We start from the raw sequence: 24,886 nt of genomic DNA on the forward strand, positions 1-24,886 counted from the left end.
AAAACAAACTTCCTTAGAATTCTGACTATATTTTTTAAAATATATTGATAGATCAATGATGATGATGATAAATACATGAACAATAGTCACACCCATATTCATTTTTTAAAAAAGTAGCCCCAAACTTTACTTACTACATGTAAACATTTTGTGTATTTTCCCCAACCTGCTCCCAAGCAAGCTCAAAAGTTCTCAGAGCAAAGAAGCAGCTCATTTTTCCTCAGGAAAATGAAGCTCTGCATTTTGGTTTGTGCTAAGTGACAGCTGGGACCTCCAGAAAATTTCACCATAGAATTCCTCATCATAGCGAACTTAGCTATAAAATACTCCATCCTAGGGGCATGACCCCCATACACAAGTGGCTTGATAGTGGCCCTGAGAAGCTTTTGCTTCCTAGGATGTCAAATAACATTCAAGCATGTTGTTACCTCCCCCTCCTGTAACATTCCAGACATCACAACTCCACCACAGTCCTCATTTCCGCTAAGGTAGGAACTCTTCTCAAAATAATACTGTTGACTCGCATTGACTCAGGAGTTGGAACCTATCGGTCATTTTGGAGCTAGAAGAAAAAAAGGTGGCTCGACCATCGAGATTCCTATACATCTAGCCAGATCCTAAATGCTATTCCCAGAGAAAATGGTAGTTCTGTCATCTTCTCCCTTCACACACTTCCTTCAGGCTGGTGTTTTGGGACTTCTTTTCCATTTTGGTTGGCCTAAATATTTACTCCACACTAATCCACACCTGAAGAGAAATGGCACAAGGGAACCGTACACCATGTTAGAGTTCCTGGTCCCATACCCCCTGGAGAAAAGTATTAGAAGCTCCCTGTCATGGTCACTCAAGTACTTTGTTGCAGAATTTTATGTAGCTGGGCTACAGGGTTGTGATTATCCCTTCAGTGTTAGGAACCAAATGGCCTCATTGTGGTTCATCACGGCCGCCTGCTCTTCCTCTGAGGATATGTTTAGTGTACTTTTTCTTCACCTTTCAGACACTAAGACCACAGATTTTGGAGAAGGGCAAACCAAGGTTCAAATTTCTACTCTAACACTGACTAGCTGAATGACCTTAGGTTAGGGATAGGCATGTGACCCACATAGGCCCAAAGAGATTTATACCATGCTTTAGCTGGAACAATTGGGAAAGATAAGCTCTTTTTCAGCTAGAATTGCTTGCTTTTGAGATGGAGCTTCTGAGGACTACCATATGGAAATGGCAGCCTTGGGAGTGAAGCTAATGCAAAGGAAAGCAGAGCCAAATTTTTTTTTTAAGATTTTATTTATTTATTTGACAGAGAAAGAGAGCACAAGCAAGGAGAGTGGCAGGCAGAAGGAAAGGGAGAAGCAGACTCCCCGCTGAGCAGGGAGCCCAACTCAGGACTGGATCCCAGGACCCTGGGATCATGACCTGAGCCAAAGGTGATGGCTTAACCGACTGAGCCACCCAGGTGCCCCAGAGCCAAACTTTAGATAGTATGAAATCAAACCAACCGACATCACTTGATACCCTGGATCCAGCAATCATTGAAGATACATCTACCCCAGGCCATTTTAGTTACACATGCCAGGTAGACTGACTGAATTAATGGCCCCAATTCTTTACTACTTCCTGCACCTGTGTCCTTGGCAGTGCCCTCCCAATCTGACTCCAAGTTCACTCATATGATTTGCATCGGCCAATAAGGTAGTAGTACATGTGAAGGAAGCAAAGGCCTAAAGTAGCCCTTGTGTATCTACTCTCTTGCTCATTTTCCTCTGCAATAGTAATTAGAATATGCCCAGTCTAGCTTGCTGGAAGATACAAAATATGAAATAGAGTCAAGGTGTCCTAGCCAACAGCCAGCCAAGCCCAACACATTTGAGCAAGCCCAGTCAAGATCAGCAGAGCTGTCTAGCCAACCAGCAGCTGACCATAGACACACGAGCAAGTCCAGCAGACATCCAACGAGCCCCATACACTAACGGACTAAACAAATACTTCTTACTATGTCCCTGGTGTTTTGCAACCAGATGTTCCACAGCGCTACTGCAGGAACAGACAATGGATACATTCGTTCATAAGTTTCTTTTTTCATTACATTCAACTCTACTTGGGATTTATACCCTAAAGAGTCCTCATATACAGTATAAAGAAATATTTTCCCTAAAGGCCCCTCCTTTCCCTAAAAAGTCCCTACAAAGAATTATACTACTGTTTCTAACTAAGGAACTTAGTCTCAAATGTTTATGTTGCTCAGAGCTTTATTTTGTTTTACTTGAAAATATACAAAAATCATTTTGTATCTAAAATTTTTGCATGATAATCTGTTCTGTAGAAAAGGCAAATCAACAGTTCCAACAATAGGCTTCAGTTACATAAATGATAACAGAGACAGAGAGTAGATAGAATAATGTGAACATAACATGAATAGTTAATGAGATGGAAAGATATTCATGACATACTAGTCAGGGCAGGGTTGGGGGAACAGACTACAAAACATTTTTATGGCTTACATTATAAAACACACATACACACACACCAACTTCCTGAGAAAACTGGTAGAGCACACATCAAAATGTTAATAGTGGTGGGATTCCAAGGGGTTTTCATTTCTTCCTTTTGTTTATTTGCATGTGTGAAATTTTCTATAATAAAGATCTTTTCTATTGTCTTTTTAGTCTCTATTTCATTTATTTCTGCTGTGATCTTTGTTATTTTCGTACTTGTACTAACTTTGGGCTTAGTTTATTCTTCTTTCTCTAGTCCCTCAAGGTGTAAAGTTAGGTTGTTTATGTGAGATCTTTCTTTTTTCTTAATATAGGTGTTCATCGCTATTGAACATAAGAAAATATATTTTTCCCTTCTATAACTCCAACAGCTAAATGAATTTGTTATATTGTCTACGCTTAGAATCTAGGAATCTAGGTTCCAGCAGAGCCACCACTGGTAGAGTTGTCCTCCTGGAAGTGATGAAATCTAACTTGTCCTTCCCTGTCTTCTCCTGTGTCTAGCGACAGACATTTCTGAGGTCTCTAGCTAGGCTGGAGGTCCCAATCCAAAATAAAATGTATATCCACACAGATTTCCTCTTTGGTGATTTTAACAGCCTTGCTGGCCCAGGCGCTGGAAAATTGCAGTAACCGACAAAAAGCGGGTCTGATCATTTTGGAAACACAGACAGAACACACAGATAACATACTATATACAGAGATATAGTAACTTATTTGAAACAATGTTTATTTAAAGAGCAATACATGTAGACAATGGCTCCCGGTTTCCTTGGGGTCTCTTTTTAGGTGTAGTATCCGGTTTATGTTGGTGTCATGGAATGGACTGAGAAACTTTACATTTTTCACATTTTCTGGAACAGTTAGCATAATAAGCGACTTCTCTACCCTTGAAACATTTTGAAGAACACACCCATAAACTAAATGGGCTTGGTTGTTGGTTACCTTTTTATTTTTCACTATGTTAATGATCTATTCAGGTTTGTTACCTATTTCCTATCAATGTTCATTAAAATGTTTCTTAAGCAACAGTCCATTCCATCCATATTTTTCAGCCTTCCTGGTATTGTTTTGTTTAACTTTTCCTTAAAATTTTAAAAATCTCCAGTTATGTCCCCATCTCATTCCTAATGTTGTTTGTATTTTTCTGTGTCTCTTGATGACTATATGACAAATGTTTGTCCACTTTTTTAGTGTCTTAAAGATACAGTTTTTGTTTTAGTGATATATTTTACTACATTCTATCTTCCATTTCATCAGTATCTCTTTATCCCTAATAATTTCTACTCTCTTTGTGTTTACTTTGCCTTTTTGTATTAAATGTTCACTTATCTTCAAATCATATTTTCTGATGAATGTACATAGGATCATACACATTGGCTGCATATTCCAGGATTTAGGTATAGAACTCTTGTCATCTATAAATAGCTTGCTATTGTTCTTTTGAATTTTTTTTTCTATGCCAGGGATTATTCAAAAGATATATTTAAGTGTCAAAGTGGTTATAAGTTTTTGGCTAATTGGTTCTAATTTTGGCTAGTGGTTCTAATTTTTGGCATTGGGATCACTGAATATAACATATATGTTTCCAATCTTTGAAATTTGTTAAAGACTTTCTAATTGGCCCAAGAAATTATCAGTTTCCTTAATTGTTAAAGCAACTGATAGGTGATTATAGAAAATTTTTAAAATACAGATATGCATACAGAAGAAAACGAAAGCACTCCCAATCCTGGCACCAATAGGCAATATCTGTTAATAAGATGATGTTGTTGTTTCCAATCCCTTTGAAGTGTGTGTGTGTATAATTTTAGACAATAAAATTAGTTATTATATTCTATATAGTCTTGTATTCTTCTTTTTCTTCAAAGTTTTATCTCAGTGCCATGTCTTTTTTTCTACTTAACATTTATTAAACATCTTATTAAAACATGATTTTTAATGGCCACCATGAGTCTCCAAGATGGCCACCAATTCCTCCCCTTCCTGTACACCTTTGTCTCACCTCCCACAAAGAGGTGAATTCTATTTCCCTTCTACCTGAATCTAGACTTGCCCTGTGACTCCTTGGACCAGCAGATGCTGCAGAAGTGGCTCTGTTCCAGCTGTGAGCCTAGCTCTGAAGAAGCCCAGTGGCCTTAAAAAACAGAGATTTAAGGTCCAAGCTATCTTACTGGAAAGAGAAGTCACATAGAAAAATCTCAGAAGATAAGATACCACATAAAGAGAGGCTACAAGAAGGAGAGCCAAAGTATTCCAGCTAAGAGCCAGCACCAAGAAAGACACCAGACTAGTGACACAGGCCTCTTAGACCTTCCAGCCCAGCTGCCATCTAAAATTAGGTGCATGAAAGAGAGAGAGCAGAGTAAGAGAGAGAGCAGGAGCGGAGGTTGGGGTGGGGGGGAGACAAAGGTCTCTCTCTTACTCTGCTTTCTCTTTCTCAAATAATTAAAATCTAAAAATAAAATAAAAAAATAAAATAAAATAAAATAAGGTGCATGAGTGACAGCCAACACTATGTGTAATAGAAGGACCAACCAGTCAACCCAAAGAGTGATAGGAAATACAGGAGATCAAAATAAGGACTGGTTGGAGTTTTGACCCTATTAGAACAAGAAATAAATATAATTCTCTATCTATTTTTCAAACACTCAACAGAGAAGCTAGACTGTCAAAAGGAATACAAGTCCATCACCATCAGTCTGTGTTGTCTAAGAAGTAAGGAAACAGGTGGATGTTGGTTACTCCAAGACCACACCAGACAAGAGGCATTATGTACAATTCCACAGAACTTATTAAATCAAAGAGGAATTTCAGAGACCATCAAAATGGTAACAGCATAATTCTTTCACCAGTACACATCTTCTTAACGATGATTAAATCGTCATTAGCAACCTAGGCCCAATACTTTATTTGGGAATTACTCCCTTTACCCGTGTTTACAAAGAGCAGGATGGTTTCCTGGAACAATTTTGCCCTTATAGCTAGCTGCAGCACATAGGGTGATGTTCATTTCACAGATGAGGCAGGCCCAGTTGACAAGGTAAGCCAAGGCGAGTTCCCATGGCTGTCATGTCCTCCTAAGCCTCATGATTCCTACTTGTTCTACTGAGTCACTCACAAACCCCCCACCCCCAGCTGTGTTTAATTCTCCTGATATATTTTTAGGTACTTGTTTTGACACTTGGGCTTTTTTGGGTTGTAGTCTCCTAATTCTCGACTATCCGGAATTTTTTTTTTTTAGTTCTGTAAAATGAATCCCTGAGAAAAAGCAAAGAGATCAACTTTATTCAGCAATCAATAATGCAATAATGCCTTCTATTTCCCATGACTGACTCCAAGGTAACCATTTCTAAGCTTTTCCACCTACCTATAAATGCATTACAGGAAATAAGGTCAAAGTTAAGATTTTACTATTTCAAATACTATTATGAAGCCAAGATAGGTTCAATCATTAAGCTTTCTGGTAAACTCTTAAAAACACCTGCTTTCTTATACAGTTGTGATGTACAATCCTAAGAAGGATAAATTATTAATTAGATTAAACTGAGCACAGAAACAGACAAATGTTGCTGAATACAACACCAAAGAAATTAATTGCATGACACCTTTCACTTCAAAAGCACCTCATGAAAAAAATTCGAAGTTTGAGGATAAGTTCCATTTAAGGCTCAAAAACAAAATCAAATCAAAGATGCTATTATGAACCTCTAAGAATACTTTCTCTAATTGCATATGGGTTCATAAATAAAATATACACTCATCCACTCATTCTTTAAAAGGTTTATGGACTCTTGATCTCTAAGCTCAGGGGGAAACAAGGTGGAGAGAGCCTTGATTTCTGTCTACCTCAAGTGTCTCAGACTATCATGGTCTGGAATGGTCTATTTTAAGATGAAAGCACTTCCTGCTATCTGCTCTAAATTAGGTTAAGTTTATTTCCACAGAGCTCAGCCTCAGCCCATCACCTGAGCCCTGCTGACAGACCGTGTGAGCTGAGATCATCAGTATCTCCCAAGATTTAGCCCAAATTAAAATATCCTTTTTTTTTCTTCTCAACATCCCTAACTTTTAAAATATTTCATGTCACAGAGTACAGTTAATTCTGAAATTCTTCTAGAGGAAGACAGAGTGTAGAACAAATCTCAAGCAAGAAGCAGCTGCCCAGGAGCCAGATGCTGCCCACAGATGTGTTATCTATGGCTCGCACAGTGTTCTTTAGAATTTTGATCTAGTTGCCAACAGGGAGAGATACAGACATTAAACATTAAAATATAGATCGCAGCATCTTCTGAAAAATCCGAAAATCTGACAATGTCAAACCCATTTCCCTACATGACAACAACTGATTAGAGCCAACCAGCAGTTACCCCTTCAAGAGAGAGCATGCCCCCTCCAGTTTGCCACAGTCCCTTCTGTTCCTTATGGCCTTATATTCAGTCTGATTCCCTCTTTTCATGCTTGCCCCTCTAAGCATTTACATTTTACCACTCTTACTCATATAAAAATCTTTTCTTAAAGACTTTATTTATTTATGTATTTATTTTAGAGAGAGAGTGCAAATGGGGGGGGTGTGGAGCAGAGGGGAAGGAAGAGCAAGGGGAAAAGAATCTCAAGCAGACTCCGCACTGAGTGGGAAGCCTGACATGGGGCCCAAACTCAGGACCCTGAGATCATGACCTGAGCTGAAACCAAAAGTCAGACACTTAACCGACTGAGCCCCTAAAATATCTTAAAAAAGAATTCATTCTCCGTCACCACCCAGTTTGAGTCCATTACCAAATCCTATCAATTCTGCCTCCAAATCTGTCTTGATCAGCTCTCATTTCCACTTCTACTGTCACCACCCTATTGCACCAACATGATTTGCTTCAGCTCTCCCATACCCTCCCAAAGCTTCTCTCCTTTTCTAATCCTCCTCCTTCTGTCTCACACATCGTATTCTAAAGTGCACTTCTGATCACAAAATACCTCCCTGACCCACTTAAAGCCCTTCAAAGCATCCCGATTCTCTTTGGACAAAGACCAAAATCCTTTCCGTGGCCTGAGGCCCTACAGGATTTGGCCAATGCCAACAGTTCCAGCCTCCTTTCTTGCCATTCTTTTTTTTTTTTTTTTAAGATCTTTAATATGTATTTATTTGACACAGAGAGAGAGACAGCCAGCGAGAGAGGGAACACAAGCAGAGGAAGTGGGAGAGGAAGAAGCAGGCTCCCAGCAGAGCAGGGAGCCTGATGCAGGGCTCGATCCCAGGACTCTGGGATCAGGCCCTGAACCAAAGGCAGACGCTCAATGACTGAGCCACCCAGGCGCCCCTTTTCTTGCCATTCTAATCACTGACTCTGCCTGAGTCCTCTCTCTCATGCTCAGTTGCCTCAAGTCCCTTCCTGACTCAGAGCTTCAACTGTGCTATTCTCTCTGCAGGGCTCATTCCTAGTCATCACTTAGATCACAACATCCAATAGCATACCCTCTACAAGGTCTAACCCATCCAAATCAGGTCTCTTGGCTACGTTCTCTCAAAGCATAATCCTTTTTTTCATAGTATGAAAGACCCAATCAAGGCTGTACCTCCTCAGACTCTTGGTTTGCGAAATAGGAAACCATACAGGAGAGCAATCCACATGCACAAAGGATTCTGGAGCCCAGAGAGGAAAGTCACTGACACTCCAGTCAGAAAGCCCAAGATTCAGGGTAAGTGAGCGTGGTAGGAGAAGATGAACATGGTTACAAACAATACTACAGCTAGCAGGAACAAAATGATTACTTCAAGGTAAGAGGGTATCCATGCTGGTGATTGGGACTCAAGACAAGTGACCCAGGAGTCACGGAGAAGCCTGTATGCACAAAGCATGTGGGTGAGGTGGGAAGCTCCTAGAGACCATGCCATGCTGTGTGGAGCCTGTGCAGTGGGGCACAATGATATGTACAAGAATCTGACCCATGAGGAGGCCTAAGTGTTCCAGGCAGGGCTCCCCACAATCAGACACTGAGACAGGGATTTGGGTACTGATGGTTCATTTAGAAGGTAATCCCAGGAAGCACTCAGGGAAGAATTTGGCACTAAAACATGGAAATGGAATAAGTCAATATGGGGTACATTTTCAAGGAAGTTTCTGCTGTGGGAAACCAGGTTCAGTCCTGCTGAAGGAGCTCTGAGAAACAGTGTAGAGCATGCCTCAGAGTTATACCTCCATAAGGGTAAGGTACCCATTGGCCATCAGCAGACATCTGCTGCCCTGGCACTTCCAGCCTGCATTGCATAGAGGCCATGAGAAAGCCCTCATGTTCCAACTACAGTCCATGAGTGCTGAGATGTCGGTGAGGCACCATCAGCATCTGCTGCACCATGCGTGGCACACCAGTGGCCAAGCTGGCCACTGGGAAACTGGGTTTGCCTTCCCTTGCAGGACCATATAGTAGGGACCAGAGCATCTTTCTACCTGAAGAAGACCAGTCTCAATGCCAACACCTTGTTGCTCAAAGATGCAATCATATAGCAGAATAGTTGGACAGAAACTGTCTCTGGGCTTAGGTACGGGATTTATATCCATATCCCCCTCACTTTGGGGCAGTGTGATTCTGGAGTAGGGGGTCAGGAGAGAAGACACAGAGAGGTAGAGAGAGGTAGGGGGATCCCTGGATGAAAGACCTGGAACTCCCAGCTAAGCTGGCAGGTGTGTTCCAGCATCTTTGGTTTAATTTGGACAAATGAAACTTGGAGCAAGGTTTTTGAACAACCCATATATGACCCAAAAGCCCTTCCACATTTTATAATTCTATATTAATTTGTGTGATTATTTACTGGGGCCTCTCTGGCCTCCTACTTTAAACCCTTACCCTGTACCCCAGGGTTTAACACTTCTAACATTTGTGGAGCCCAGGGCAAGGGTACAAATAGAGGCCCAAGTACCATATATCCATACGTTTTACAGTTACAAATCAAGCTAACAAACTGGTAAATAAAATATATTCTATCTTCCGACCTTGACAAACATAAAAATGTGGAAGGTGAAGTTTAAATTTTAAACTAAGAATTCTTGGATTCTTCAAAGTTCTAGCCAAAGCATGGTGGCAAGAGGCAGGCCTGTCTCCAGCCAACATCCTTCTCTCCACACCCCTGGTTTAGCCACGGGTCTCATACACATGCACATGAATTCTGCAGCCTGAACACTAGGCTAGTTCTGTCTAGACCAGGGGCCAGCAAACTTTTTCTATAAAATACCAGATAATAAATATTTTAGGTTTTGTGGGCCATTAGTCTTTGTCACAACTACTCAACTCTGCATTTCAGCACAAAAGCAGCCATAGACAATCTGTAATCAGATGACTGTGGCTGTGTTCCAATAAAACTTTATTTATAGAAACAAGTGTTAGCTGGATTAAGCCCACAGGCAATACTTTGCTGACACCTGGTCTATACTTTTACAAATAGGCGCCCCTCAGCAACTCCAGGCCTACGAGTATACACACCGGTAACATGATTTCTCCTCAGGAGGACAGACCTGGCAAAAAAGCCCTAACAGACCCTGGAAGACAACTCAGGGTCCTTTAGGAAGGGAGGTCTCAGGCCTGTGGGTACCCAGAGTGGACCCTAGAATGCTGGCATAGGCTCCAGGTGCAGACTCCTCCCCCATGGGGTAGATGCAGTCAGATGAAGGCCAGAGTGGGCTCTTAGAGCTTGCGGCCCTGTGCAGGCGCTCTTACCGACCAGAACTAAGGGTACGCCAGAAGATACGCAAAACAGTTTTGAATATTTGAAAGAACATATTTAATATTATGACATTTTCATCATATCATTGAAATCACTTCCATGACAATTAATACAACAATTTTGTTACCATAGCCAGGAAGGTGAGACATAGTGTTTGTTTTTTAATAATTTTTTAAAGATTTATTTATTTATTTGAGAGAGAGAATATGCCCACCTGTGCATGGGGTGGGGGAGGAGCAGCGGAAGAGGGAAAGAGAGTCCCAAGCAGACTCCATACTGAGCATGGAGCCCAACATGGGGCTCAATCTCACAACCCTGAGACCACAGCCTGAGCTGAAACCAAGAGTCTGACACTTAACGGACTGTGCCACCCAGGTGCCCTGACATAGTATTTTTAAAAAGGAAAGAAAGGACCTCAAAATCAGATCTGATTGGAGACACACCTTTAACTTCTTGACGTGCAGCCTTAAGCAAATTACTTAACTTCTCCAATCCTCACTTTTCTCAGCTGTAAATGGAGATAATAGTAGTACTTTTCATAGTGATTGGGGAAAGATTAAATAAGATACTAAAAGAAAAGTAATTAGCACAATGCCCAGCACACAGCTAATGCTCAAAGAAAGCTAACTGTGGTAAGTTCAAGGCTACCAGAAGGCTAAATTCCAAATTGTCTTAGAATTCTCTCAGTCCCTGAAGCTTGCCTGGTCAGACACTCCTACATCAAACTCAGCCTAGTATTCAAAACTGCTCAAGACAGCAACCATTTTTAAAACTGGAAAGAAAAATGGCCATTTTCCCATCATCTTCAGGCTACAATATTACACATCCGTGGATACTGAAAGTCCCAATAACAAGCCATTTCATTTTTAAATTCCACAATGGTATGGATCAGGAAAAAAAGTCAAGGGGCGCCTGGATGGCTCAGTCATTAAGCGCTGCCTTTGGCTCAGGGCGTGATCCCAGCGTTCTGGGATCAAGCCCTGCATCAGGCTCCTCCACTGGGAGCCTGCTTCTTCCTCTCCCACTCCCCCTGCTTGTGTTCCCTCTCTCGCTGGCTGTCTCTCTCTCTCTCTGTCAAATAAATAAATAAATAAATAAATAAGGGAAAAAAGTCAAGTTTGATGTAGCAGAGATTTTAAAAAATGCTTTCCCATCATTCTCCAAGAAGCACTCTGCAACTCAAACACATTCATCCACACATCACTACTCTCTCCTTCGGTTCCCTCAAACTCGTTTTATAATTACTGTTTTCCATGTGAAGATTTAGCATGATTACATGTTCAGCTGCCTTGGCTCTATTTTATGGTAAGGTACTTAAGAGAAGAGGCTGACTGTATTCTGTACTACAAGGTAAGGCCTCTGTATATCCATGTATTAGTTAACTACACTTTCCCTTAACCATTTCCATAGTTTTAATTTCAAACTCTGTCAATTTATTCTAAAGGATTAAATCTAAAACCTGAAACATCTAAAAACCTTTGTTAAAGGAATATCACTATCTAGTACACAGCTAAACCCACAAGTTAAAAATATAGCGAAATCCCAAACAATAAACAGTAAAAATAGAAAAGCTGAGATGCTAAATCAAAATAAAAAGACAATTATGGTTAATATAATATACTGACTATAACAACATTATTCGTTGCCTCATAAAGTTTCATAAATGTAACAAATTAAGCTGGTTGCACTGAAGAGATAAATAAGGTTTTTAGATTCATTTTTAAAACATCTGTGCATTTTCTTTAATCTGCAAACATAAAATGTCAATTGGCAAAGCTTTAGCTATAGTGTACTTACAAAAAAAAGAATATTTGGGAATTATTGGGTTTACACTAAAAAAATTCTCCATCAACAGATGTTCTAGAGAAAGTGATAGAAAGAAGAATAACAACTCTACCCTATGCCCTTAAAAACTCAATCACGCAAAAATTTTTCTACATTTAAAATCAACATGAAGGATTATGTCTAAATAGGCTTTTGCTGAACAGAATATACACATAATCACACACACAAGGAAAAATTCTGGCAAAGATTTTAAGCTATTCCAAAAAAAAGAAGAAGAAAAAAAGGACCACCATCAATAGCAAGAGATGGGAAATGGCTTCAATGTGTACATTTTAGAGACAAGCATTCATCTATGTATTCTGCAAAGAAGAGAAAGAATAAATGCTATATCATAATTCTGGGGTCTCTGAAAAATATGACTGATTATCATGAAGGAATCACATGAGTCTTTAGTAAGGGCCAAGTGCAAGGCGGTGCTGAATGGTACTCGGAAATGCCTCAAAAAAACTGAAATCACAGTGAATGAGAGAAAGTATCTACATTAAGTCATCAAGAAACTCAGTTACATCTCTTAGTGCACAGATAAGGGTGAGCTTCTCAAATATAAAAATATATTAAAAGGGAAATTAGAGCACATAGTTCAAATCTCTTCAACAATATTTCCAGAGAACAAATCTGTAAGATGGTTTCTGACCTTCCAGAGACCCAAAGCCCCCCATTTCAAAGGGGAGCCACAGCCCCTTTATTCAGGTAACACGAGCAATAACTAGTTATTGTGCAAGGCTACCAGGCGTTGTGAACATTGGAAATAGATGAGAGCCTCTCTAGGAGTACAGGGTGTGGTCTCGATGGAGAGAGTCTTACGAAATAAAGACAGAGCCGTGCACGAGAGAGAAAACCCAGTTTTTTAACCTGGGCAAGTACGGAGGAAGGGGTAGACCCACATCTGTGTATAAAGATTTACAGGGGCGCCTGGGTGGCTCAGTTGGTGACACGTCTGCCTTCAGCTCAGGTCATGATCCCGGGGTCCCCTGCTCGGCTTCTCCCTCTCCCTCTGCCTGCCACTCCCCCTGTTGGTGCTCTCCCTCTGTGTCAAATAAATAAATAAAATCTTTAAAAAAAAAAAAAGAATTTATAAATCTCGTGAGAACTTCAGGTTGTTTTTATTTCGATACTCTGAAAACAAATAACGTAAGGATACCCTTGATCATCACAGCAGCCAGGCCCAGCGTGTTTGAGCAACAAGCCCTACCCTCAGGAATCGCCTTGGTCCAATAAGAAAGGAAAAAAGATGGACTTGGGAATCTAAATGATGTGTTCTTACTCAGTGAAAGGTAAGGGAGGTCAAGTTCCTCAACATAAATCAAAGCTTCGCAGAAGTTGAATATTGTGAATATGGTGGGAAAACTAAGTGACCACCCAGTACATGGCAGGATAGAGCAGCTGATACCAAAGAACCCACCCAGAATAGTAAGCAGTGTTTTATGTATTTATCATATTTATTTACAAGCAGTAACTTAATGCGGTTAAATTAATTTTATCTATTTGAATTAGTAATATGAAGTGTACTTAATTTCTTTTTTTTTAAGTTTATTTATTTTTAGTAATCTCTATACCCAACGTGGGGCTCAAACCCACCACCCCAAGATCAAGAGTCGCGTGCTCCATGACTGAGCCAGCCAGATGCCCTGAAGTATACTTAAATTAAGTATACTTAATTTCTAAATTGATTTAGGTTTTATAAAGGAGTAGGAGCTAAAAAACAAAACAAAAAACCTCACCTGCAATTACATTACCTATTACCATTATAATCACTAGACATTACATATTACAATCACTACAATACAATGATTTAAGTCAATTCTGGGGTGCTACAAATTAATTCTTTATAAGGTATCTCATCTGGGTGCCTGGGCGGCTCAGTGGGTTAACCATCCATCTTCAGCTCAGGTCATGAATCCGGGGTCCTGGGATTGAGCCCCTCCTTGGGCTCCCTGCTCAGTGGGGAGCCTGCTTCTTCCTCTGCCACCCCCTCTCCCGCCCTGCCCCCGCTGGCACAAGCACTCTCTTTCTCTCAAAAATAAATAAATAAAATCTTAAAAAAAAAAAAAGTATCTCATCCAACTTTCAGAAATTCTGTTTAAGTCCTGAATCCCATATTTATTACGTTTGAGTCCTGAATCCCACATTTATTATCTTTTAACCTTGAGCAAGTCACCAAACTTCTCTGAGCCTCAGTGAATAACAATGGCCACTGGAGTAACAATGGCTACTTCACCAAACTAAGGTGAGTCCAGATTAAATCAGAGAAAGAGCAAGTGTTCAGCACAGGGCCCGAAGCTTAGTAAATACCGAGTACAACCACCCTCATTTCCATCAATATTAAAGGATGATCATCTTATCGTTAATAATTCGTTCTTTGCTCTCTATTAATTTCACATACGACTATGAAAAGCTTTCGAATTCTGAGCCTTGTGTTCTCTTTAATCTCGATGATCGATTCTAGAAAGACAGTAAATTGACTGAATTATTAGAAATAATAATACTACTTATGTGGATGGTTTTACATGGACTCCAAGAGGAGAACTAGACCCTTAAGCACAATATGTTTTTTCCTTATGTATAAAAGAGGAATAACAATATCAAACACGTTGCAATGGCTCTACAAAGACTGGCTGATTAAAAAGGTTGCTAAGCAATTATCTCATAAGGGTAAAATTTTTGCCAGCGCAGCAAATTGCATCATTTGTTCAAAATATTCACTGTCCCTCTCCAGTTAGTCCATCCCCACAGTCTATTTCCCTTAAAAGGAGAATCCTTCCTGCCCCTCTGACATTAGGCTTGGCCATGTGACTTCTTTTGCCAAATGCAATCACATGCCGTATCCAAACAGAAGCTGTAAGAGCCATCTCAGGTGCAATCCATTGTTTTCTTCTTTACAGTGAGGTGGGCTCATCCAAGAAAGGGACCACTCCTTCAGCCTGAGAACCAAAATAAAGACAATGTAGGGCAGCACGACAGACAACCCATGAGAGAAAAGTAAACCACTGCAATTTGGAGGCTGTTATCTCAGCATAACCTAACAGTGTCTAATTAATACACCCAGCTCCCACAAATGCAGTACTAAAACAAAATATCCAATGTTTACGTTAAAATATAGAGCAGCATCTTCTCACTGATTTCTCATTTCTTTCCTCCTTTTGCCACAGTGCCAATCCGGTAATGTCATTCTTTCATGGATAAAATATCTCATGTTAGGTCTCTAGATAAATGCAAATCACTTGTAAATGATGTCTTTTGAGGCACAGATATACATAACCAACCATTTTAACTGTCTCTAAATGTATTCTCTTTAGCATTCCTGGGCCCTAATTTCTTTCCTAACAAATAGCTGTTCCTAATGCTTGGACATCAAGAGGAAGGCAATCATTGGAAAGGCTTGAAGGAGGGTAAATCCTGCTGAGATAATATAGTTATGCAAACAGCTCAAGTGAACAGCAGGAAACATCAATGGGTGTAGGCTGGAACTGGTAACACCAATGGTCACCACATATATAAGTGCCTGCCTTGGAGCACAGTCCCACAAAGAGTCCAGCCATGCCTGGCCCAAGCATGCCTCACTACGGGATGTCAAGAGAAAGGGGTCCCCTGCACCTGCTATCTGTGATTCCATCTTACAATGATTGGCTCTGTGAGTTCCAGATTGTACTAAGTAATGCCATCGTCTTCCCATGAACCTTTTGCAAGACAGATGATTCAACCCTGGTAGGTCTTTAAAGGCAATAACCATGTCTCATTCATCTTTGTATCCCAGTGCTATTACACTTGTAATTAAAGGCAACTCAGTGCAGAGCAGTTAAAAGCATGGGCTTTGAGTCAAGAGTACAAGATTCAAATACTAGCTTCTCCACTTCTTTGTATAACAAACTAATGGGTAGATGCTGTTAAGTGCCCTACTACTGTCCCTCTGACTTGAACATTTTAGAGTGCTCCAAAGGACTTCACACCGCCAATATCAGCATCTTTAGTGAGGACTTCCTTTAACCTTGGAAAACTACTCCACTCTTGCAGGGTGCGAGATGGAAGTGCAAGGTAATTAATCACCCTCAAAAACAACTGGCAGAGATGTTTATACACCAATGTTCACAGAGGCATTATTCACAATAGCCAAAAGATAGAAACAAACCAAATTCCCATCAGTGGATGAATGGATAAACAAAATGTGGTATATGAATACAATGGAGTATTATTCATCCTTAAGAAGGAATGAAATTCTCATTCATGCTTCATCAAGGATGAGCCTTGAATATATTTTGCTAAGTGAATTAAGCCAGACACAAAGGGACAAATATCGTACGATTCCACTTGCATGAGGTACCTAGAACAGTCAAATTCGTAGAGACAGAAGGTAGAATCATGGTTTCCAAGGAGCTGGGGGCAGGAAGGAATGGGGAGTCATTGTTTAATGGGTGTAGAGTTTCCATTTGGGATGACGCAAAAATTCTGGAGATGGGAACACCTGAGTGGCTTAGTAGGTTAAGCTTCTGACTCTTGATTTCAGCTCAGGTCATGACTTCAGGGTTGTGAGATCCAGCCCCGCATCGGCTCCATGCTGGGTGTGGAGCCTGCTTAAGATTCTCTTCATTCTCAATCTCTATCTCTCTCTTTCTCCCACCCTCCTTCCCTCTCTAAAAAAAAAAAAAAAAATTCTGGAGATGGACAGACATAATGGTTTCACAACATTGTGAATGTACTTAACACCATAGACGTGTACATTTAAAAGCAGTTAAAATTGTAAATGTTATGTTATATATATTTTTCTATAGTAAAAAATAAAGTTAATAAAAATAAATTTAAAAAAATAAAAGGAAAAAACGACTGACAGAAGCAGGTGGTTATACATCCCTGTTCCCTTCCCCCTCACGTGTGATTATCTAAGGGAGGTGTTTTCCACCATCTCCAGAGTTTCCCTGTGAGATTAAACTCCAGTCACCACTGTAGTAACTTACTGAATAAGCTACTGCCTTGATGCCTGCCTGCTCCTCCCTATCTCATACCCTTGCTCACGCACTGGTGATGCCTGTATGTCCCAAATAATTACATTCACAAGAATACTTGTCTCAGGGTTTGCTACTGAAGGCAAGTTTCTTTACTTCTCTAAACATTAATTTCCTCATCATGAGAAATAATACCCGGATCGTGGACTTATTGTAAAGATTAAATGAGATAATTCTTGAACATGCTTAGCAAATTGCCTGACACATAGTAGATACCTGTAAATTTCTTGACCTTCTAATCCAATAGTTATCTGCCTTTTTAGCTGAAGATAAACTAAGTCTCTCAGTTTCAGGAAGAGACTAAAAATCCAAGAGCTGTTGTTTCCCATCTTCTACCTGATTAACACCTCCCATGATTTATTATTTACCCTTTAACCATAAGTGGCATCAAAAGGAACTGGAATTTCGCATCCCATTCAGTCCTTTGTTAGAAGTGGGCTAGGCCCAAAAAGGAGTTAGATAAGCTCCCAGATATCAACCAGATTTTCCAAAACAGATCACCACCACACCGTTCTGACCTGGAGGACTGGGGGGCTGTGAGGTTAACTATACACAAACCTTAATTCCTACCCTTTCTCTTTGCCTCCAAATACACCATCTTAGCATCCTTAAGCCTTATGACAAAGACTAAGATGCATTTAGTCTTTGTTCTTCGGTATACCAAGTGAAACCACAGAATCACGAAAATCGATTGAAGTGTATCTTTTGCTAAGTACCATTTTATTTGCTTTGGTTTCTCTTTACTTGCTTGCCAAAATACACAGAGAATTTTGTTAGCACAATGATCATCTATGCCAACTAGCAAACCAGAGAAAAAGGTTACCGACTCTGGTGGGCTCTCCTAAATAAGACTGATGAGAAATTCAATTTCTATACCCTACTTTTATAGAAAATGGCTTTATGAATATGTTCTTTTTAAGAAAGCTGAACAAAAGTTGCTAGACTTACGTGTCAAAAAGGGAAGCTCTGTTACCGAAACAAATAAATAATAAAATCCCAAATTACATCTTGCTCTTTATCATAATCCCCAAAGCTTGTTTTCAACATCTCATATGTCCACAGCCTTTAACTTTGTTTTTATCCCTCACAACGATATAGAGGTAGCCAACTTCAGTCCAAAGCATCTGAATGAAGGCAAAACATCCATACCAGACATGTCTAATGGTTTCCACCTTTACCTCAATTATGTTAAGTTTATGAGGCTCATACTTCTCCCTACATTACTGCCTATATTTTTCCATTTCACTTACTTTTTATAAAACAATGACAAGAGTCAAGAAATATTCAAATGATCATGAAAATTCTGCTGTACAAATATGGTAGTCCTGCTGAAATAAAACTATTTGTTAGGAGGTAAGGCTATGATTGCAATAGCTCAGAATGTTGGTTCACAAGCTGAAGCATGGAAGTCAAGATTCATGGATAGAAGGCAGTTGAGCAATGTTACTATCTAATGTGCAAAAGTGGTATATATAAGTCCTGCAAAACTAGAGTCACAGGCAGCTGGTATGCACAAGACACGGAATGCGGCTGCACACTCACTCTTGTACACTTCAGGGAGTAAACCATTTCCGTTCATGGACTTTTTCACACCACTTTCAGAAGCTGTATACTCTGAATTGCCTTCTATTAGTCTAACAAAGCCAGTTTAACGCCATCCATTAACCGCAAACGTTTGCAAAGATTTTAAAACAAGAGCCATACTCTCTGGCTCTGCTCAAAACTCACTGAAAAGAACTTGGTCCCTGATGACATTTGGAGAGATTCTCAAGACCAACAAGTAGTGTGGAGCCCTACTACACATCAGGAGCGTCTTCACGTAGAAAGTGGTCTTTCAAAGGTATTAAGGCTGCAGAAATTGTGTTTGGTCAATGGCATCAGAATGGGAGCTGCTAGGATTCCCAAGGCCATATTCATAATCTTTCTATTGCTTTCCAGGTCATTCTACCACTCCCTCAGCCCAGTTTCAAACCCCACATACTCCCACAAACACCAAAAGCAGGTAGTTATTGCAATGAATGCGGAATGAAAGAATAAAGAGAATTCAGCATCTCTCCTTGTGTCAGCACCCTACTGAAACTCCTTGGTGATTAAGTTCAAATCTCCTCTCCTTAGTGGATCATAGGGTCTTAACACCTGCCACTCTGTCTAGCCCCTTTCATCATCCCCCATCCCCAGCCAAGCTAATCTCCAGTTCCACAGGTCTACTTTCACTCACCCAACTCCCAAATCTTGCTCTTCTTTGGACCTAGACCATCCCCTCTGTTATTTGCACCATCAAAACCAAGGGCACCCAGATAACACCACTTGGGGCTCCACCTCACCCAAGGCGTCACCTTCTTCAAGAAGTCCTCCTCTTCCTTCATCCATGAATCTCCTAAATCCTCCATGACAGCCTGGGTGCTCCCCCATAATTGTTCCCATTACAATAGCTTGCTTGTTTGTCTAGTGCCCCACTAAAGGATACAACCCTTGAGCCCCTAAAAATCACTTGCTCGATTTACAGTTGCACCCCCCTGGCAGAGGACTGGCATGAAGTACACACACACATATGGTGACTATATAATACAAACATTTAACTCCTTGTTAATAAAGTCCATCATGAAAGCACACTGGCCATTCTTGTTTTCCAGGGTAAAACAGCTAATACAATGACAGTTACTCCATCGATTCTTTGCGTGAAGAAACTGTTGTAAAAAAATATATCATTTTAGATCTGGAGAAGGACTAGACGATTTTGACACACACCAAGAGATCCCTAAATAAGGAAAAAGCTAGTGGCAAAGCCAAAAATGGAACTTAGGTCTTTTGACTCGCAGGTCAGTGCTCACTCTCTTTATCCAAAAGAATCTCCTCTTAAGTTATTCTAAGCAAATATCTGTGTTACTGAATTCAAGATGGGCTGTCAAAGTATTTGAAGCCTGTGTATGAAAAGATAGCTTTTTCTTGGACTTAACAAAAAAGGTAAAGAATTCCCCTTGTGTACCCCTGCTAACTGCTCTGTGCTTGCAAGCCTGATGAACAGCAGTCACTGAAACTCAGTTTCCTTTGTATTCACCCAGCATCAAACAAGATCTGTTTTCAAAGAGTTCCTAAGAATGCCAAGCTATCATCCCATTCACAACCAAACCTCCTGCATGGAGAGGTTCCAGGAACATGATGTTAAAGGGCCAAAATCCAAAACAAAGAGGGGTAGGAGGGAACTTTACCTAGAAGGAAAAAGACACACACATCATGGGAAAGAAAGAAAATACATCAAAAGCCCTCTCCCGAGAGCCAAATGTGAAAGAGTCAATAACATTGCTCCCAGGATCCTGCCCTTTTGAACCACAGTCTCGCTCCTGCAGGTGATAACAGTTAATGTTGAGCTGGCCGGCAGGAAGGCAGGATGGCTAATCTGCCTGAACCCAGGCATAAGAAAGCCATCTTGGTAGAAGTCTGGCGGCCTCCAGTATCATCAAGAAAATAACAAGGGACCACGGTACCAATGCAAGCACATATCTTGCAGAGCAGCTCAAACCTCCACCTTCAGAGCAGAGTTCACCCCCAGGGCAACTCCCAGACCCCACCTTCAGTCACCTTGGACCCACAGAGGATGAACTTTCCACGCTGACCGCACCCACCTTGTTTTAGAGAAATTTGCTACATGGGAGCTAGTAACTACAATGCACAACTAGGTTTAGTTTCCTATCTAAAACCCTGGCCTTTCTTATTATGATTAGCCACAGTGCTTTAGTGGAAAGTCTCTCCCAGTCTGCATAAGGATCTGAGACTATTGCTACAGAACAGTCACGTTGCTCAATTCCCATTCAAGCTCTTGTCTTCTGAGCCACTAAGGGGTTGCCTTGAATTAATAGTTTGTTCTTAATACATTTACAGAGAATGCACTTTGCTGCCTGCAATTCATTCATACTCTGAAATCATGTAATGACAACTACCTTTAGGGGTGGAAAGCCGTAAGGCAAGGGGAAAAAAAAAAAGAAACACTATCAGACCCCCCCCATCTGCACCCGCACCCACACACACACGCACACACGTGAACATACTGCATACATACAAGAGAATCAAGTGAGCAAAATGTAGAATCTTAAGTATAAACCACAGCAAAGTCAAGCTGCTTCTATAACGCACCTATGATTACTGTTACTGGCCTTCCATTTACCGGTGTATCCCAGGGATGCCCTCTGACCCAACCCATAGTTTTCATCTGCTGGGGCCGCAATCTCCCTATTGACTTCCAGGAAAAAGTAATCACTTAGTTCCTTCCTAAAAGTATTGGCAGCCTTTCTTTCCTCTCTCTTCTTTCTCTTTTTAATTTTGTTGAGTGCCCACTAGGTGCCAGCAGCTAGAGATTTCCTGGACCTTCAAGAAATAAATCTAAAAGATGGAAGTGGAAAAGGAATGCCCAAAAAGTTAAATGCAGAAGTTGAGGCACAACGCTGGGAAACAGAGCCAGCCAAGGGCTAAGAAGTTGAACTGGCCCAAGAGAGGGGTGACCAATTATATCAGCAATTAAGTCAGTGAGGCTGTGGCCTTGAGCTTCCACAGCTGAGGCAGTGAATGGCAAATCACGCAGAGGACTCAGCCCTACCTGTGAAAGACAAACAGCCTGGCTCTTCCTGGTGCCTTTGCATGGACAACAGGGCCCGGCCGTTGCTTCTGCTGTAATCATGGGGCCACATGCTGCTCCCAATATGGCAAGCAATAATTTAGTGACCTTGAATGTGGGTTCAAATTCTAGATCTGCCATGGCATTAACTTTGAGCAAGCCCTTCTGTTCATTCATTCAATAAACAGATATTTATTTGAGCATCTACTACGTGTTAAAAACTCTTCCGGGAGTGGTGCCCGGTCTCCATCAGTTAAGCATCTGACTCTTGATCTCAGCTCAGGTCTTGTTATCAGGGTCTTAATCTCAGGGTCTTGATCTCAGGGTCGTGAATCCAAGCCCCACGTTGGGCTCCATGCCCAGGGACTCCTCTAGGCACTGGGGATACAACAAAAAGTAAAAGCTCTTGCCTTCATAGAGCTTAGCAAATTCTTTGAGCCTCAGTTTCCTCATCTATAAAACAGGAATAATATACCTACCATTATAGGTAATTTGAAATGAGAAATATAAAGCAACTAACACATAGTAAATGCTCAGTAAATGGTATCCTTCACAGAACAGAGCTAACTTATCTACAACTCCCAACTAGAGTGCAAGCTCCAAGTAAAGAACTATCTATGGCTCACCTCTACAGGTCCCAGTACCTATCACATAGTAGATGCTCAATAAATATTTCACAAATCAGTAAAGAAGTACTCAATCAATGGTAGCCATTATTATGGTAACTGATAATCATTATTCTTCCCCAAGCCATTGAGCTCTATTACCTAAAAATGCAACAGGTCGTTCAACTAAAGCTTTTTTTTTCGCCAGGGAAGTAAGATGCACTACACAATATATCTTCAGACTTTTTTTTGATATGAAAAAATGTTACTAAGCATAAGTATTCTAATCCAAGGAGTCTTTTAGTACAGAGACCTGCATGGACAGCTGATACAGATGCCTACCCACTGCTTTCCTAACCACAAAGTAAGGACAAGTTGGACAGGCTTCAGGTTGATCCAGAAAATATGTAAAAAGTCAGTTAAATGATGGGGCACCTGCTGGCTCAGTCAGTAGAGAGTGCAACTCCCTTTTTTTTTTTTTTTAAAGATTTTATTCATTTATTTAAGAGAGAGAGAAAGAGATAGCTAGAGAGAGCACAAGACAGAAGGAAAGGGGCTTCCGAGCAGGGAGCCTGATGCGGGGCTCGATCCCAGGACTCCGGGATCGTGACCTGAGCCCGAGGCAGACACTTAAACAACTGAGCCACCCGAGAGTACCCGAGAGTGCAACCCTTGAAATCGGGTCATGAGTTCAAGCCCCACATTATGTGTAGAGATTACTTAAAAATAAAATTTTTATAGGCTCCTGGATGGCTCAGTCAATTAAGCATCTGACTCTTGATTTCGGCTCAGGTCATGATCTCAGGGTTGTGAGCTCAAGCCCCACATCAGGCCCTGTGCTGAGCATGGAACCTGCTTAAGATTCTCTCTCTGGCGCCTTGGTGGCTCAGTCGGTTAAGCGTCTGCCTTCAGCTCAGGTCATGGTCCGAGAGTCCTGGAATTCAGTCCCACACGCATCGGGCTCCCTGCTCCTGGGGGAGTCTGCTTCTCCCTCTGACCCTCCCCCAACTTGTTCTCTCTCTCTAATAAATTAATTAAATTTATTTAATTGTTAAAAAAGATTATCTCTCTCCTCTCCCTCTGCGTCTCCCCCCTTGTCTCTCTCTTTCTCTCTCTCCCGCTCTCTCCCCCTCCCTCCCTCTCTAAAAAATAATAAAAAACAAAATAAAATCTTTTTTAAAAAAGTAAATTAAACGGGGGTGCCTGGGTGGCTCAGTAGTGAAGCATCTGCCTGCGGCTCAGGTAATGATCCCAGGGTGCTGGGATCGAGCTCCGCATCAGGCTCCCTGGTCAGCGGGAAGTCTGCTTCTCCCTCTCCCACTCCCCCTGCTTGTGTTCACTCTCTTGCTGTCTCTCTCTCTGTAAATAAATAAATAAAATCTTTCAAAAAAAAAAAAAGTAAGTTAAATGAAGTTCGGCACATGTACTAAAGATGATCAGAGAGGCTAAGCTTTTAAAAAAGTGTCCCATAAACAATCACAAAATCTCAATGGCTTAAAACAACAAGGGCTTATTTCTTGGTCATGTTATATGTCCAATGCCAGTTGCTCATTTAGTGACTCAGGGACCCAGGCAGACAGAGGCTCCATCTCAACACGTGCTTCTGCGACCATCATAGCAGAAGCCAGCCCTGGATGGGCTCACACTGGAAATTAAATATCCCAGCGTAGAAGTGACACAAGTCCCTTCCGACATACAACTGGAAGTAGAGAAAAGTAGCGAGGGGGAACGTGAACAACCTCTACCACAGGTGACGCTAAGACCAACCAGCAGGGGAAGAAGAAAGGGATTTGTCAAAGAGGATGCTCCCATAAAACAACCACACAGCTCCAAGGCTCTCGAATCCTAGACGTGGGAGGGTGCACAGGGATCGTTTTAGAGCATGGCCTCCACCTGAAGGCATCTCAAACAACATAAACCTGGACTCCGAATTTTCAGAGCAACTCCGCTTTTTTCTCTGACTGTACTGAGGGTCCAGATACGTTTTTATTTAGGAAACACAAAAAAGTTTCTGCAGCTGAAAAACATTTGAAAACCACTAATGTAAACCAAATCCTTTGTTTTACAGATTTAAAAAAGTCGACAGAGAGGGGGGGAAAAAGGGAAGCCCAGGAAGTTCAAGTGACCCCACCCACCCCCAGGAAAGTTCTGGGATGCTTAGCAGATGTCCTTGGATCTGTTGTGCTGTTGCACCACCCTCTGGTCTCACCCTTCATCTCTGCTCCCTTTAACTGGCACAAGACAGCCAGACCCAGACCAAGATCATGTCACACAACAAATGGTATGGACGATAAGCAGTGCCCACCCTACTGCATTAAAGAATGATTCACATCCCATTAGCAATTCTCTACATTACTCATTCCCTACTTCCTGGCAAACGTGAAGCCATTAGTAGAAGTTAATACTAACCTTCAGGAGTCTTTCGTTTTGTTCTCAGAAGAACAGGTTAATAGCCAGCTATGATTTGTATCCACTCAATTCCATTCTCCTCTCATGCTCCCAGCTCTGCTTTGTGCCCAGCTTTTCCTCCACCTTCACTCACACTAAAGCACTGGGTGTCACCTACTTAAGCCTCAGTGGTCTTCTAACCTCCAGTCTCTGTCTTTTTCAAATCATCTTATACT

General features: G+C 41.1%; 1 protein-coding gene across 1 annotated transcript in view; it reads right to left on the reverse strand.

The window, feature by feature from the left end:
* The window catches only part of ERC2 (ELKS/RAB6-interacting/CAST family member 2), a 919,611-nt gene that overhangs the window by 889,388 nt on the left and 5,337 nt on the right, over window positions 1–24,886 (reverse strand). The gene's annotated exons all lie outside the window — the stretch shown is intronic.

Source organism: Ailuropoda melanoleuca, chromosome 4 (genome assembly GCF_002007445.2).
Source record: "Ailuropoda melanoleuca isolate Jingjing chromosome 4, ASM200744v2, whole genome shotgun sequence".
Classification (NCBI taxonomy): Eukaryota; Metazoa; Chordata; class Mammalia; order Carnivora; family Ursidae; genus Ailuropoda; species Ailuropoda melanoleuca.